The 13,700-nt window shown below is 43.2% G+C and overlaps 2 long non-coding RNA genes across 11 annotated transcripts; one reads left to right on the top strand and one right to left on the bottom strand.

The window, feature by feature from the left end:
* The first annotated feature begins 16 nt into the window (after positions 1–16).
* On the top strand, positions 17–8,537 carry LOC126967501 (uncharacterized). Of its 10 annotated transcripts, none has more exons than XR_007730018.1 (2): positions 17–166; positions 6,459–8,537. It is a non-coding gene; the product is annotated as an uncharacterized LOC126967501 (long non-coding RNA). The 10 variants fall into 10 exon arrangements; XR_007730006.1 differs by lacking the exon at positions 17–166 and adding an exon at positions 179–337; XR_007730007.1 differs by lacking the exon at positions 17–166 and adding an exon at positions 350–508.
* Positions 8,538–11,029: 2,492 nt separating this feature from the next.
* LOC126967529 (uncharacterized) lies at positions 11,030–12,996 on the bottom strand. The gene is made up of 2 exons (XR_007730021.1): positions 12,507–12,996; positions 11,030–11,970 (listed from the first exon to the last, which is right to left on the bottom strand). It is a non-coding gene; the product is annotated as an uncharacterized LOC126967529 (long non-coding RNA).
* Between the last annotated feature and the right edge of the window lie 704 nt (positions 12,997–13,700).

Raw genomic sequence — 13,700 nt, 5'->3', positions numbered from 1 at the left:
TGCTGGCCATACAACACGGAGCACGAGCCGCCGTACTGGCGCGGCCAGGTGTGGGTCAACGTCAACTACCTGGCGCTCGCGGCCCTGCGCCACTACGGCACCGCGGGCGGGCCACACGCCGCGCGGGCGCTCGCGCTGTGGGAGCGGCTCAAGCAGAACGTAGTCGGTGAGTGATGGCCATACAACACGGAGCACGAGCCGCCGTACTGGCGCGGCCAGGTGTGGGTCAACGTCAACTACCTGGCGCTCGCGGCCCTGCGCCACTACGGCACCGCGGGCGGGCCACACGCCGCGCGGGCGCTCGCGCTGTGGGAGCGGCTCAAGCAGAACGTAGTCGGTGAGTGATGGCCATACAACACGGAGCACGAGCCGCCGTACTGGCGCGGCCAGGTGTGGGTCAACGTCAACTACCTGGCGCTCGCGGCCCTGCGCCACTACGGCACCGCGGGCGGGCCACACGCCGCGCGGGCGCTCGCGCTGTGGGAGCGGCTCAAGCAGAACGTAGTCGGTGAGTGATGGCCATACAACACGGAGCACGAGCCGCCGTACTGGCGCGGCCAGGTGTGGGTCAACGTCAACTACCTGGCGCTCGCGGCCCTGCGCCACTACGGCACCGCGGGCGGGCCACACGCCGCGCGGGCGCTCGCGCTGTGGGAGCGGCTCAAGCAGAACGTAGTCGGTGAGTGATGGCCATACAACACGGAGCACGAGCCGCCGTACTGGCGCGGCCAGGTGTGGGTCAACGTCAACTACCTGGCGCTCGCGGCCCTGCGCCACTACGGCACCGCGGGCGGGCCACACGCCGCGCGGGCGCTCGCGCTGTGGGAGCGGCTCAAGCAGAACGTAGTCGGTGAGTGATGGCCATACAACACGGAGCACGAGCCGCCGTACTGGCGCGGCCAGGTGTGGGTCAACGTCAACTACCTGGCGCTCGCGGCCCTGCGCCACTACGGCACCGCGGGCGGGCCACACGCCGCGCGGGCGCTCGCGCTGTGGGAGCGGCTCAAGCAGAACGTAGTCGGTGAGTGATGGCCATACAACACGGAGCACGAGCCGCCGTACTGGCGCGGCCAGGTGTGGGTCAACGTCAACTACCTGGCGCTCGCGGCCCTGCGCCACTACGGCACCGCGGGCGGGCCACACGCCGCGCGGGCGCTCGCGCTGTGGGAGCGGCTCAAGCAGAACGTAGTCGGTGAGTGATGGCCATACAACACGGAGCACGAGCCGCCGTACTGGCGCGGCCAGGTGTGGGTCAACGTCAACTACCTGGCGCTCGCGGCCCTGCGCCACTACGGCACCGCGGGCGGGCCACACGCCGCGCGGGCGCTCGCGCTGTGGGAGCGGCTCAAGCAGAACGTAGTCGGTGAGTGATGGCCATACAACACGGAGCACGAGCCGCCGTACTGGCGCGGCCAGGTGTGGGTCAACGTCAACTACCTGGCGCTCGCGGCCCTGCGCCACTACGGCACCGCGGGCGGGCCACACGCCGCGCGGGCGCTCGCGCTGTGGGAGCGGCTCAAGCAGAACGTAGTCGGTGAGTGATGGCCATACAACACGGAGCACGAGCCGCCGTACTGGCGCGGCCAGGTGTGGGTCAACGTCAACTACCTGGCGCTCGCGGCCCTGCGCCACTACGGCACCGCGGGCGGGCCACACGCCGCGCGGGCGCTCGCGCTGTGGGAGCGGCTCAAGCAGAACGTAGTCGGTGAGTGGAGCGTACTTCAATACCAGTTCTGTTCCGCCTACAATTAGTAAAACTTTCGTTAAACCATTTGTCTTAAAATAATATATTTCATACAAAACAAATTTGGTTTTACGAAAGGTCTACATCGGATGCCAGTATGGCGTCATTTCGACACATATTTAATGCTTGGGAAAAATCAGATACCGAATGTAGGAATATTCTGTGACCATTCGAAAGCATTTGATTGCGTAGGCCATTCCACGCTTCCATTTGATTCCGTAGACTCAATTTTTATAATATTAAAAGTAAGTCACATGACCATGAGAGTTAGTTCTAAGTGGCATGAAAATCGATAACTATGTTCAAGTTGTATATTCTAGTATTTTTATATTTAGAACACGTGTTTCGTAACAGTACAATTAAACAGTGTGAATAAATAAATATAATTTTGGTGTTTTTATTAAATCAATTGCATATACGACGGTGATAGTATTTACTAATAATATATTAGTATATCTATATATATTGAATATTAATGATAAAACTGATTTGAATAAACTGTTTTGAGTCCATTTAAAGATTTGCCTAACCGAACTGATCCGCGTGCCGGTATACTTTGTAAACCCTGCCCACCATTGTATAGTTTTAGTTGCGCTATTTTAAAGCGTCAGTACGCATAAAAACATGGAAGCTGGATTATTATAATGTAAACAGCTTGTAAACATCAGTCGTCAACTGTCAGAGTAACATTTGGCGTGAACACTTATTTTTTATTGAGCGAAGCGAAGGTGACTCCAATTGATTTTTGTGTTAAATTGTTTCTCGGCCATTTCTGGTCCGATTTAAAAAAAATTTGAACTCATAGAAAGCTTTCGAAATCTTCTTGGTTATTGTCGCGACATCTATTTAAAAATTGACCCGATTGATCAAATCACAATAAGTTTTAATTGTTACACTGCTATCCTTTGATCATTTTCGAATGTTCATGATCTATCCATCCATCCATCGCCGCAGCGAAGTGGTACGACGAGCGACTGCGGCACCATAGTTTATTTTTATTTATTGAAAAAACCAACAGCATAAATGTTACAAATGAGTTTTATAAATTAGTGTACATATAACAGCCAATTATAGGTCTCTCTATATAAACAAAAAATTAACTTTTTTTTTTATATGAGAGGGGGCAAACGGGCAAGAGGCTCACGGGATGGGGAGAGGTGAGGCAACCGCCCATGGACATCCGCAACAACAAGTGTGTCAAGAAATACGTTGCCGGCCTTTAAGGTGGGAGTATGCTTTTTTCTTGAAGGTCCCCAAGTCGTCTGGTCATCTGTTCGGGAAGACCGCTGCCGGTAGTTGATTCCACAAAGTGGCTGTGCAAGGCAAGAAATTTCGAAGAAAACGCGCGGTTGTGGAATGCCAGACGTCTACGTGATGCGGATGGTACTTTGCACGTAATGTCCGATGGTGGAATTCGGCCGCTGGAATCAACCCGAACAGCTCCTCTGAGCACTCCCCGAGATAAATGCGGTAGAAGATGCAGAGAGAACCCACATCTCTACGCAATGCTAGAGAATCAAGCCGATCGGAGAGGACTTGATCGTCGATGATTCGAGCCGCTCTTCGTTGTATGCGGTCAAATGGAAGAAGCTGGTACTGGGGAGCACCCGCCCAGAGGTGAGAACAGTACTCCATGTGAGGCCGAATTTGCGCCTTATAAAGTTGCAGGCGGTGGCTTTTAGTGAAGTACTGTCTCGCCTTACTGAGTACACTAAGCTTTTTAGAGGCCAGTTTGGCCTTCTCTTCCAAGTGACCACGGAACTGAACGCCGCTCGATATATCGACGCCAAGTATGCCAATACAGGCTGTGGCAGTTAGAGGAGTGATCTCGAATCGAGGGGATACGACAAAGGGAGACTTTTTAGTGGTGAACGCACAAACTTGTGTCTTCTTGGGGTTGAAATGGACTAAATTATGTCGGCCCCATTCCGAGACTTTGCAAAGCATAGTCTCGATTTCAGACACAAGTTTGTTCCGGTTCTCGTCGACGCTATCCCGGGACATGTTGGCACGGCTGGTGTAGGAAGCATACCCTGTGCTGTCGTCTGCATAGCAATGAATATTGCTGATTTGCAGCATATCATTGATATGCAGAAGAAACAGTGTAGGGGATAGCACGCAGCCTTGTGGGACACCAGCGTTTATGGGTTTTAAGTCGGAGCATGCACCGTTGATAACAACCTTGATGCTCCGATCAGCCAAAAAGCTAGTGACCCATTTGCACAACTTCTCGGGAAGCCCATAGGATAGCAGTTTCGATATAAGCGCTTTATGCCACACCCGATCGAAGGCCTTCGCTATGTCAAAACTCACCGCCAACGCCTCTCCCTTCGACTCAACCGCTTGCGCCCATTTATGGGTGAGGTATGCAAGAAGATCACCAGCTGAGCGACCCTGACGGAAACCGTACTGGCAGTCGCTGATCTGCTGGTGCCCCTCTAGGTATCCCAAGAGCTGGCGGTTGATGATCGACTCCATTACTTTGGAGAAAATGGAGGTAATGGCAATAGGGCGGTAGTTGGACGGATCTGAGCGTACACCTTTCTTAGGGATCGGGTGCACTAAAGCCGCCTTCTATAATTTCGGGACTACGCCTGATGAGTAGGAGAGCCGGAAAAGACGGGTAAGGACAGGCGCCAGTTCCGGAGCACATGTCCGCAGCACTATCGGCGGAATGCCATCGGGCCCGCTCGATTTGTGAATGTCCAAGGTGAGAAGCGCCTTAAGCACGGCACTTTGCCGGATTTTTACCTCCGGCATATATGAATCGCACCGCGGAATATGCGGTGGTGGTGCACCTTGGTTATCCAGAGTCGAGTTGGACGCTAAGAGGGAGCCCAGGAGATCAGCTTTCTCTTTCGCGTCATGGGCCAGCGAGTCATCATCCCTGTGCAGTGGCGGAATGGCTGGCTGGCAGAAGTTTCCCTGGACAGCCTTGGCGAGCGACCAGAACAGAGTTCCCGAGGGAAGGCGTGCAAGTCTCTCGCCGATTCTGCCAATGTGCTTCGACTTCGCGTCAGCAATAACTCTTTTGAAGGACCTGGAGGCATGATTGAAGTGTTTTTTAAGTTCGCTGGAATTCAAATCCTTAGATACCACCGCATTGACCCAAGCCTGATAGCACTCCTGCTTTCGGCGAGAGGCCATTTTGCAGGAGCGGTCAAACCATGGTTGGGACCTGCCACCGATAGGCACAGAGGAGGATGGAATGAAGAGTTCCATACCTTGCAGTACCACATCAGCAACAGCGTCAGCAGCGGCATCTGGATCTCCCAGCGAAAAACAGATCTGCCTCCACGGGTAGGATGCAAAAAAGCACCGCATCTCGTCCCACTCTGCTGACCTATAGTGCCACACGCGGCGACAACCTAAGAAGCGGGGCCGTGTTAGGTGCGTGATCGGCACGGTGCTCGGGATCAGGCAGTGGTCCGACGATCCCAGAGGAGGGTCAACGGAAACTAGGTAGCCGTCCGGATGTGAGGTCAACAGAAGGTCCAACAGTGAAGGCGTTGGCGCAATAACCAGTTGCGTCAGACCATATGCTAAGGCGAAGTCGTGAACAGATCTCCCTGCATGATCGGTGGTACGTGAGCCTAGCCATTCGGCGTGGTGGGCGTTAAAATCGCCAAGAAACACGATCTCTGCAGTGGGGATCTGCTCCAACACGGAATCTGTAGCCATTTGGATGAGTTCGAGGAGCCGGTCAGTCTCCGCGTTACCGTTATGGGACCTATACAGGCATGCGTAGATTCGCGGATGGTCATCGCAGACTACACGCAGCCAGATGATGGATAGGTCCTGTCCTTCAAGAAAACTAAGGCGTCCGAAAAACAGACATCCTCCCTGACGTAAACGCACACGCCAGCCCGTGGTATAAAGGAGTGTTCCAAATTATACCCCGGGTAGGAAAGGTAAGATGAATCAGCCAGGGAGGATATCTGTGTCTCGGTTAAAAAGAGCAGGGCCGGCTTCGCCGTCTCCAGGTGAAAGTGAACGGCATTTAAATTTGATCGAAGCCCCCTGATGTTGCAAAAGTCCACAGCGAGTGTGGAGGAGAGTGGTTTGAGCCTCCTGCTCTGTTTGCCCCGAGTCAGCGCAGATTTGCCCCCTCCAGAATACGCGGGGCAGCCTGGGCAACCACTGTTAGGTACAGGCCCTAATTGTGGACGCCCAGGGACGGATTCTCCAGGGCTGCATAGCCTGGTACCGTCCTGGAGTAGTCTCTTTTTAGTCTGTGCTGCCATTTGTATTTGGGAGGGGGGGTGTAGGCCTCCGGATACCCCACTCACCGGACGAAACACAGCGGCATAGCCGCTATTTCACGCCGGTTTCGAGTGGGGGAGTGGTATTTCTCCGGGCGTGCCGGCCCAGTTCGGTTGTGTCCGTGAGGACCCAACATGGCACTACCACTCCTGACTAACTAATGAATATTGAACTTAATTTACTTTAACACATATATATATATATACATATATATATATGTGTGTGTGTTAACGTACATAATAAGAATCATATTATGCGTATGAATGCGAATGTAATTTATATATATCTATTATTATTATCATCGGTTATTGTGTTTATATTATATTTGGATGTGTATGTGTGTAATGTGTGTTTGTGTATATGTACAACTTGAAAAGGCTGACCTAGTTTTAAGATACGTGGCTACGTTGGTCGGTGCGGAGTAGTGACACGGCCCTGGTGATGTTTGCAGGCAACGTGGTGTCGCAGTACCAGCGCAGCGGGTACGTGTGGGAGCAGTACTCGGACCGCGACGGCACCGGCTCGGGCTGTCGGCCCTTCACCGGCTGGTCGGCGCTGTTCGTGCTCATGATGGCCGACCACTACTGAACCACAGACTGTACCAGGGCACGACACAAACAGTAAATAACAATTACAGTTAATCGACACATTCCATTTTAAAGCGGCGTTTACACTATTCGAGTACGCTCTGACCGAGTGTCATATCAACAGGCACCCGGGACATATTTTGTGGTTGTTGCAGTCTTTAATAATACCAGTTTAAAAATATTATTGTCAGCAAAACATCTTTTAATAATTTCAATAATTCCCATATAATAATACATCGAACCCACGATGTTCAAAGGTGAGTTGACAATTCGAGCAATTTCGAAACAACAACCTTTCAAAACGTACTTTACAAATAAATTACTTTTGCAACAATCATTCATCAGTTAGTTGTATTCGGCACAGGACGTGGTGTGCCAAGTAAGTGCCAGATGTCATAATGACATTGTCATTTGAAGACGTCAAAATAACAACTGTCAGTTGAGCAAAGATAAACTGATTGTGTGAACGACACACGTTCGTGTTCTGACGTGTAGGGTTTTATTGATATTTCCTTTGCAGGTTGTTGACGTTGGCTGGTAAACATGAAGAAAGAGTTATTAATAAAGACTACACCTAGAAACTTGACGGGTGTTATTGACTTATGTCACGGCACGTTGGCACACTCACCGCGGCCACGGGACATAAGGGTGTCCCTGTGGTAGATTTTTAGTACAGGATGTCAGCGACAGCCAGGTACCATCGGCCAAGAGATGTGTTTCTGGTCTTTAAGTCGGGAGTGTGCTGTAAGCCTTATTTTATAAAATTCAACTGTACTGGGATAGTGCAAACCCTGCTTTAGTCTCAAGTCAGCTAGTGACAGCCCTGGGTCGTAACAATCATAATTTGATTTATTCATAGGAAAATATGTCGTATGTTATGAGTACTTATGTTTCGGCCATTCTCCATATAAATAGAAGATTCGTAGTCAGAAGTGACTTGCCAAAAAATATGAAGAATTGTTAACTATTAGAATTATAAGTAACATCATATAAATCACTTTTTGTACTATACATGTATTTTTATTTAAACTCTTGAAAAGTTGTTTGTCGTTAGATGTCCGGAACCTGTGGTTGAATGTGAAATTTAATTTGAGATATTTATAATATTATTGAGTTTAAATGACCCGTTTTTCATTAAGTTCAGTTGTAAAAGACATAAAATTCATTTATTTATCAAAATTGATTCTATTTGAATACTCTGCCGTGAAGCAGTAATGTGTAAGCATTATTGTTTCGTTCTGCAGGGCGCCGTATATATTACCGCCAAAATGAAACGCTTCTGTTATAATATTATATTTGTATATTTTAAAGTGACATCCCTTACTTCTGGGACTAATTAAAAAAAAATAAGTTGTAACCAAAATTTCGCTCGATCGAACCCGCGACCAGTCGGGTTCCGTCCGAGCGCTCTTACCAACTGATGAACGGTTATGGTTCGTAAATCTTGTTCAACTCTCAGGTTGTGGCTCCATCTACAGGGTCTACTTTGCAGTTGATAATCTGCTCAACCCCAATAATTGCATATAAGGTCATTAATTGATTTAAAATGTAAACAATTTGCTATTTTAAAAGTGATATCCCTGTAGTAGATAGATCCGTATTATTATATCTTAGAAAAAATATGATAACGGCACCATATCTTTGAAAAATTATTGTTAGAAGCTAGAGCAGCTTCACAGTGCTATTAATAATTATAAATTGTTAGTTCGTTTTATTGCCACACGATAGTATTACTTGACAGACTTTAACATCTTTATAAATCCATAGATATTAGTAAGATATTCTAATTTAATTAAGAATGCAGTAGGCAGGTAGGTTCTGTTATTAGTTTGTAATATCCAGAACATAATATGATGTCAACATCTCAACCTCTCATTGTTATTTGGCATACTGTCTTGACGTATGTTCTTTATTTATTGTAAATAAACTTGTAATTTATATTATTTGTCGTTTTTATTTTGCCAATAGTATAAGTGGGAGGCTCCTTTGCACAGGATGCCGGTTAGTTTATGGATACCCGACGCCTATTTCTGACGTGAAGCAGTGATGTGTATACATTACTGTGTTTCGGTCTGATGGGCGCTGTAGTTAGTGAAATTACTGGGCAATTGAGACTTAACAGTTTGTCTCAAGTTGATGAGCGCAATTGTAGTGCCGTCCAGAATTTTTGGGTTTTTCAAGAATCCTGAGGCACTGCATTGTAATGAGCAAGGCGTATCAATTACCATCAGCTGAACATCCTGTTTGTCTCGTCCCTTATTTTCATAAAAACAAAGTAGGTAAGTACGAAAACTGATAACACAAATCTAACTCGCATGAGGTCACAGTATGTTACAACTGTTTTGAACCCAGCGGTGCGATTAGCTCGCATCAAAGGATCAATAGCTTTATGAACTTCTGTTTTATTCTTTTGAATTTAGTTTTTTCGCAAATAAGTTTTTTTTTAAACGCCATTTCGCGTACGCATCACGTAGTTAGTGGTGAGTCATCACGTGCCCCATACTCACACACACACATACACTTACCACAGGAATGTCTGGAGCATTGCTGGCCTTTCAAATGGATGGTACCCATGTCGGGACATCTTGGATGTTTACAGAAGGAAGCTCACTCCATATTTTGGTAAAGGGAGTATCTTGAAAAACGCACTGTGGAGGCACTCCACACATGTCTTCAATCAGTTTAAAAAGCTCTTCAGAACACTCCCAGTGATAAATGCGGTAATAGAAACACAATTAATTCTTCTCCGTTTATACAAATATGGTTGAATGCCGAGCCAAAAAAATAGCGTCAATGAAGTGAAAAGAAAGAGCAGGAGCCTCAGGCAAAACCTACCGATTGAAGGAGTGGAACTATTTTATTAAGTAAATCAAAAAATTCACCTAGTAATCGCCATACTTCGTTTAAATGGAAGAAGAACCGACGAGCGCAACCTTAACCCTTACTTATAATACCTAGGACACTGGGAGGCCGCGATAATTTCAAATAGCGCGTCCGTTGCAACTCAATGCCTATCGGGACAAATATATCCTTTGCTCGCGAATCGCGATGTAGTGGTTAGCAGTCGCGAGCATCGCGGGGTCTTGTGGTTGCAGAGATACAGAGCATTGGATCGCCTGGTAGGCTATCCTTAGTATTAAAGGTAATTTTTTTATCGGCTTATTGCCGTTTTTGACATGATCGATACTAATTACATTTATAAAAAAAATTACCAAAAAAACCGCCTTCAAAAACACTATTCCAAAACAATAGATATAATGTGCACTAAAAAGTATAAAAATAATTGCGTATTTTTATACAATCTAATTAATTAATCTTATTCTAGTTACGATTATTGTTATTTTTGGAATCGGTGTCCTTCCGCCGCGACCCGCTTTCGCCTTCTCACGACTCAAGCACATCTCACCTATAACTATGTATGTAGTAACAAACCTATCTTGCATGACACCGACTCCAAAAATTATCTATCATTTATGGTTCATATATCATCGATCATTTATGGTTGAACCCCTCCGATAGTCAAATAGAAAACTGGTTTTATTGAAAAAGACTCTGATCGTGAGATTGAGGATAATTTAGAAGAAGAGTATGATTCCGATGACAGCGTTACCGATCCTACCTTGGATGCTGGAGTGGCACATGTTTAACATGTGTTTGGGAGAATTCCTATGATGCAATAGCTATTTTCTGTGACTTTTCGAAGGCTTCAAATTGCGTGGATTTTAGTACCCTTTTACTTAAGCTAAAATTTTATTGTCTTTGCAAAAATTCTTTAAAATTAATGACTTCTTACTCAGAGTCGTATACGGTTTGTAGACATTTGCGGCTTCCTCGAGCCGTTTCTGTTTTTAGTCTATATTAACGATCTTCCATTTGCTATAGAGAAACTCGCGGATATACTTTTATTCAAAATAAAACGGAAAAGATAATACGGTGGAAAGCAAATTCAATTAATGATACTATGTTAAAGCATTATATTGGGTCACAAATAATTCAACTATTGTTAAATAGTAAAAACAAACAATTGTATTCACTTTCAACTACCAAATGTGAAACAAATATTTTTTTTTTTTAATTTATTTAGTGGCACGGGATGCAAGTCCATAGGCCAATGTGAAACAAATAGAGGTTAAGGTAATGCTAGATTAGAAAATCTTTTTTTTTAAGTTTTTCTTGGCATCACCATATATAATAAATAATAGTGGGGCCCACATATCAGTAACTTAGCAAATTGAGTGCTTCAGCTTGAGACAGAGACAGATTTTTTAATGTTTAGCTTTGAAGAAAACTGAGAAGACCGGCCACAGTGGTGCAAATCTAGTAAACCAATTGTTTTTACTAATAATAATATAAGTAATTAAAATATTTGTACAAATTTCACATCTATGGGGCACTTGTTGAAAGTTATCACTAAAGACTCCATAAGGATAAATAATTGTAGGATTTAAATAACTTGTTAAATAGTTTTATAAATATAAATATTGAAATATTAAATATTTTTTAAATATAATGTTGGAATCTTCACATACAATAGGTTCTTTATTTGATATTCTCATTAAATGATACTTCATCCATAACTTTCTGATTTAATTATTGAAAAGTACCCAAATGTGCAAACTGCTTTGCTGTCTTCTTTGTTACTGCAGTAGCCAGATATTAATAACATTCAACCGGCATAACATATCATACAAATGGATTCCATTACCCAAATGCTATAATTCTGATAACACATTTTTATCCTCCTTGAATTTTGGCCTTTCAAATTTAATCTTGGCTTTCAAGCTGTGTGCATTCTTCTTGTGTACCTTCAAATATCGGGGAGACCTAAATGATTTTCCACAAATGTCACAGCAGTGCTGCTTCCCGTCATTGTAATGTACTCTGTTCATATGAGCTTTAAGGTATGCATGACACTTCAATATAGACCCACACACCTTGCATGATGTTGATGTACTGTGACAGTGACGCATGTGTGTTTTCAGTGCATCTTTGCTCTTAAATATTTTCAAACATAAAGTGCATTCCACAGGTTCTACCATACCATTTTCTAACTTACATTTTACATTATGCACATTCTTTTTATGGTTTTTCATATACTTTTTACAACCAAATACTTTATTGCACACATCACATTGTACTTGCCCTTGGTGGTGAACAGTTCTCATATGATCTGACAAATAGATATGTTTGAATTCCTTCTTGCATATCTTACATGTACCTAGCTTCTTACTTCTTTTTGATGTATGTTTAATCATTATATGCTCCACTAATGAAAATTTCTCATTGAAATACTTGGGACAGTAGTGACAAAAGAAATAAATAAGCTTCTTACTTGAGATGGTAACATGTGTTAAATTGTGTTGTAGGACATCATTTCTGAAAGTTATCAGTAAAAATATTAAAGTATTTTAAACAGTAAAATATTCTCTATAAGACTAGAAACTAGATTATACTTACTTACACAGTCTCAACATGTTATATAAAAGCTTGAACTAAATCAAAAATGTCAAGGCTCTCTCAGTGCCATTATTTGAAACTTTAACCTGTATTTTGCTCAATAAGTGTTTGCACTTTTAAGGAATTACAAAAATAATTGAAAACAAAAAATATTATGAAAATAAGAAAAAATATTTAATATTCCACATCAAATGAAAATCATGATGTACTCTAGACCTATTATTATGTCAAAAAATTAGTGAGTTGATACTTAACTGTTAAACATATATAAAACATGATAACATGTTAGTGCAGATCACAAATAAAGGAATGTGTAAGTGTAAGAGGGTGTTGCTCTCAATAGACACTGCAACCCTTTTGGATCTATTGCATCCATTGCTCATCTGTGCAGGTTTGCAGCATCTACATTCACCATAGCACCTATGTATTAGCTTTCGTCATGAACACTAACCAACCTGCTTTGGAAATGTTTATGGCAAAAAAAGCAAACAAAATCTGCATTCGGCTCATAATAAAGGTGATTGTACTCTTGAATTACTTTCTGCAACACTTCATCCTCAATCACCAAATCATCTTCAATTTTAACATCCACTTCGTATAACTCTGTGGCTTCGTTTGGTTCTTCTTTAATATCATTTAGTATTTCTGTTTTTAAAAACATCTTTGTTATCCTCGTGTTACTTATTAGGTGATAATTCAATACTGTAATGTATAACCAAAATTAGATTTTTTTAAATTTATTTTGTGATTTGTCATTTAACCCAGAACCCTTAAGTCAGCCTAGCGAAACAAAAAAAGCGATTCACTCGAATATCGTTAAATAATTAAATATTCTACGGTTCGATTGTATGAACTATGAAACGTGTGTCTGAAAACTGTGCAATCATTGACAGATTGACAGATGACGGCTTTAATTTTGTGAAAAAAATAGCGATATTAATCTAACCCCTCCTTTATACCAAAGTATTATACACGTATTTGACAAGTTTCATGCAAATTACATAATATATAACATAATGGTAATATATAACATAATGGTTCAAAGCATAGTATACCCATTTAGTTTCACCTTGTATATACTACTACAAGTGAATGAATCAAGTTGATTGAATGTAAAGATGAACCAAATATTATAAAAGGTCCTTAAAAAATAAAAAACAACGATACGATATTATTTTGAAAGTCACTAAGTATAAACGTATCTTTCCTATAATATCATCATCAAAAATTGTCAAAAAACGGAAAAGAAACAAATTCAATCTTTTTGAAGGTTTGTAGCTGTTAATATTACAAGTCGAACGATTGCTCGTTTATACATGATTACATAACAATTTTTCTTGAATTATTATGTTAAATAGTTATATTATGTTGAATGTTTAAGTTAGTGGCTAACTTAAAAATGTAGAGAAAATTACTTTTTACCCTTTTAGTTACCTTGTTTTAAGTTGCAACCGTATAAGCGTGTCAAGAGGTTTTGAATTTAATATTAAATTAAATTTTAATAAAACTAATAACACTTTATTTACCCAATTTCAATGCAGTTTTGCTACTTTATAACTTTTACTACATGAACTCATGAGTTAATCGTATTAAGGCATAAATCGTTGTGTACGGGTAAAAGTCATTCTGATGAATAATTACTCTATGTT

The sequence above is a fragment of the Leptidea sinapis genome, chromosome 1 (genome assembly GCF_905404315.1).
Source record: "Leptidea sinapis chromosome 1, ilLepSina1.1, whole genome shotgun sequence".
NCBI classification, from domain to species: Eukaryota; Metazoa; Arthropoda; class Insecta; order Lepidoptera; family Pieridae; genus Leptidea; species Leptidea sinapis.
The sequence above is the reverse complement of the archived record's forward strand: the minus strand, read 5'-3'. Positions and strand labels throughout refer to the sequence as shown.